Below are 3,981 nucleotides of genomic sequence, written 5' to 3'. Positions count from 1 at the left end.
AGAGAGAGAGAGAGAGAGAGAGAGAGAGATTCTGCGAATAATCACGAGATGGGGCTTGGTAATTCCAAATGTAGCGAAATCAAAGTTTTAACGTTGCACAATAAGCTTATTTCGTAATCGTTCAGAGTTGTTTATAAACGATATCGTGCAGAGTGTGAAATATTTGGAATTAATTAAAACACTCTCGACGTGGAACAATAATTCAACTACCTCTCTGTACATAATAATTCACGATTGAAAAGAAAGTTGTTTTCAATTTCCAGGCAAACAAATGATTTCTTTTGCAAAATTATTTGGCGAGCCAATTGTTATGCAAATGTTCAGTTAAAATACTGTTATATTAAAAATGAAAAAATTGATTTTATAAATTTCATTTACGAATTATGTAAATTAGAGAATTTTTTCCTTTAAAAATGAATGAAATATGTTTTAAAATCACAAGGCTTTTCATGATTTTCAACATAAATTATTATATTTTAACATTTTGTTTTAATTAAAAGTTATAAACTGACTGTGCAAAATATTTACTTCAACAATTCTTCCCTTTTTCTAAATTAAGTATGGCATAAGGAGTCGTTGGACCATCCATGAATCTACAAATATATATATATATATATACAAAGTTTCGAAGTGATTAATTAAAGATAATCTCGTAGAATTTTAGCCGAGTCTCTTTTCCTTGAATAGTTTTACTTCAAGTATTTTACAGGATCGATTAATCTTTCAGTTATATGCATATCACGACACGAAATGCTTCAATGATTGGCAGTAACTATCTCTTTTATTCTCGATTTCTTTCTATTTTTAGAAAACTTGTAACTCGTGTAATATACGATAATTTAATATCAAAAGTATGTCGGATAGATATTTACAAAAAAAAGATATCAGATAAAAGATCAGATAAAAGATCTCTTCGATCTCGATGATTTTTTTTCTTCGAAACAATTAGGTTAAGTTAGGTTAGATTTTAATCAGATTTATTGCTACAGATAATGCACATCGTTAAATTGACTATTTATTTAATTTTGATTCGAAATGAACTTAAACTTCAGAATTAATATCACTAATTAACAATCGATGTCAAACAAAAATCTATTTAATTTCTTGATTTATATTAAATTTTGCGTTTAGATTAGATCAATAAACAAGGCCAATTAAAACTTGTACAACACTACTTAAGGTGATAATTTTGACAGTATATAAAAAGATTATTGAGATCAGAGGATGATAAGTAAATTTTGTGAATAATCACTGTATATGAATTAAACGAAAAATGAAATATATGCAAATGAAAATAACAAATACATACGAATGAATAAATTGAAACGGAAAGTAGTATAAGTAGAGATTAAGTCAGGCGTAATCAAGATTCTCTTTCTTTATCTAGATTAAAAACGTTTCACTTGATAATAACAATGGTTTACGGATCGTATGTCGTAATTTTGTAGCAATCGCAATCCGTGATTCTAAATTCCGTCTCTCGTATTCTCATAACGTCAGCTCAGACTGCTTCGACCTACCTTCTACATCGGCTTCTTCCTATTGCTAGTAGCTCCTCGGTAGTAGGTCGTGATCTTCTTAGATGCGTGGAATTGTCGCAACGAAACTCGTTATCTCGTGTCTGGAAACAGAACAAGCCTTCTAACCATAGTGTCACGGAATGGAATACGACAGATGTTCGTCAACTATACTGAAAATCGTGGATAAATAAAAATCAAAATTAAGCGATATATTAGATCCATGCCATATTTAATTTCTTATATTTCGATATTTTTTATTCATCATTTTTTTCAAATATTTTTTAAAAATATTAAAATATTTTGAATTTATTTTCCTTACTATTTTTTCTTTAGATAATATGTTATATTTGCAATTGTTGAAAGTTTGGAATATTTTTCTTTAATTAAATATTCATTTCAATTTTTATTTCTGATTGTTATTTTTCTAAAAAATATTTTAGATTTTTTTTTACCACTTTTTGAAATATCAAAAATCTTGATTGCTTTTATTTAAACAAATATATAACTCATTTTCTATTTTTAAATTTTATTTAAAAATATTTCAGATTTAGTTTCCAAAACATTGGTGTATTTGCAACTGAAAGTTAATCCCAAATGTGTATTTTTGCAGATAAATACGACACATTTTCAGAGTAAATAGCGATAAATCTTTGACCCTTACCAACCTTTATCTTCGTATTTTCAACCATCTACAAATCCACGATTTACAACAAAACCTCTTTTTCTTTCCGATTCACTTTCACAATTAAAAAAATAATTGAATAATATTTTCTTCATTTTTTCTTATATCAACAACCAATTAATAATTTCGATTATTTTCTATATTGGCATATATTCATTTTTCGAAAAGCTATCGACTCCATTCGAATTAAACAGCGTTATGGCCTAGACGTCACCGATTACGTTACCCTGGAAGTAGCTCGAACGAAACTCGTTATACCTGATATCAGAGTCATCCGGAGAAGCAGGTAAGAAAGAGGGATGCGGCGAATCGGTGGAACGAGATCGTCTGGAACGAAGAGAAAGAAACTCAAGCGAGGCACGTGTTCGAGAAACGAAGCAAACCTCTAGTCTAACTTCTCTCTTAGACGAAGACGATACTAAAAAACCACGTGCGCGAGAGTGAGAAACAGAAACGTATAAGCGACAAGGAGAAGTAAAGAAAGAAATAGGAGGAGGAAAAACCGACAAGGAGAGAATTCTCGAACTATGATAGAGAAAAGAGATAGGTATCGAAGGAATAGAAATTAGTGGAAGAAAAGGGAAAGGAATAAAGAAATTCGAAGAGGAGAGAAATATTCGAATAATAAAGATGGAAATAAGTAGAAAGAAAGGAAGATAATATGACAAATAAAGATATCAGTAGAAAAATGAAGAAAAGTCAACGAGAAGAAAAACATGGAGCAAAGAAACGACAAAGAGAAAAGATAACGAAAAAGAAAAGAAATAAGATAAGAAAATCTGAAAGAACCGATAAAGAGAAGTACTATCAACTAAAAAGGAACGTGCAAACGTGACAAGGAACAAAAGCCAAATTTGACGAAGAAACTTCTAATATATATGGAATGTAAATTTTGAAAACGAAGAAAACTGAAAAAGAGATATAAACGTGTAAGAGAGGCCCTTACGCAGAAAAGGAAACGTAAAACCGTGAGACGAGGATACAATCCAGCAACCTCGATAGAGAAAAGGAAACGCGCAAGCTGGGCTAAGAGGGGCAAGAGAGCAGTAACGGGAGTCGAGGAGGTGGAGGATGAGGTGGAGGAGTAGGAGGAGGAGAGGAGAGATTTGTGAAGGTACGAGAAAGCAGCAGAGGTAGCAGCAGTGGCAGCAGCAGTGCCCGGGCATCAGGGCCACAGTTTGTAATGCGCATGCGCTAACGTATGTACGGTAGACGGTTGTTCCTGGTGCGGGCTGCAGGCGGCACGGAGCGAATGGGGGGGCGCGGGGTGGATGTCAGAGGGTGCCCGTAGGAAGTTTATCGGCGGCGAGTGGCGGTGGGTGGGAGCGGTGGCTGAGGAGGAGGGGGTTGTAGGTGGACGGTGTGGAAGTGGAGGAGGAGGAGGCATACTCCGTACACCGAGGATTTCCAGGTAGCAGACAGTCTACGGCCCGGGACAGAGGGACCAGGACCAGCCTCGGGAAGGAGAGCTCGTCGTGGACCCTCTTCTCCTCTCGTACACATATCGTGACCTACGTATTGAATCATCGTTTAGTGTTGCTAGTGTTAACCTTGAACGTAATGCAAGGTTCACGATTCAGTGTGATAATGAAATAGGATAATAAACTCGACAAATCATCATCGATCTTTTGATGAGATTATATTGCTAGTGATTGGTAGTTGCCTTCGATAGATAAATATATCGTGATAGATACATATCGAACGTTGTCATTGGTGGATTATATCGAAGAAACCACCAATTATTGGTGGAGAAAAAGTTTGAAAAGAATTGAGAAGACG

The 3,981-nt window shown here is 34.2% G+C and overlaps 1 protein-coding gene across 2 annotated transcripts in view; it reads left to right on the top strand.

Annotated features, from left to right (window-relative positions):
* Nucleotides 1-3,553: 3,553 nt before the first annotated feature.
* Nucleotides 3,554-3,981, top strand: part of LOC102677060 (lachesin-like) — an 82,398-nt gene continuing 81,970 nt past the window's right edge. For both annotated transcript variants that reach the window (XM_006616779.2, XM_006616778.2), the window contains exon 1: nucleotides 3,554-3,981. The gene's annotated coding sequence lies outside the window, so the exon portion shown is untranslated.

This window comes from Apis dorsata, unplaced genomic scaffold (genome assembly GCF_000469605.1).
Source record: "Apis dorsata unplaced genomic scaffold, Apis dorsata 1.3 scaffold_270, whole genome shotgun sequence".
NCBI lineage: Eukaryota > Metazoa > Arthropoda > Insecta > Hymenoptera > Apidae > Apis > Apis dorsata.
The sequence above is the reverse complement of the archived record's forward strand: the minus strand, read 5'-3'. Positions and strand labels throughout refer to the sequence as shown.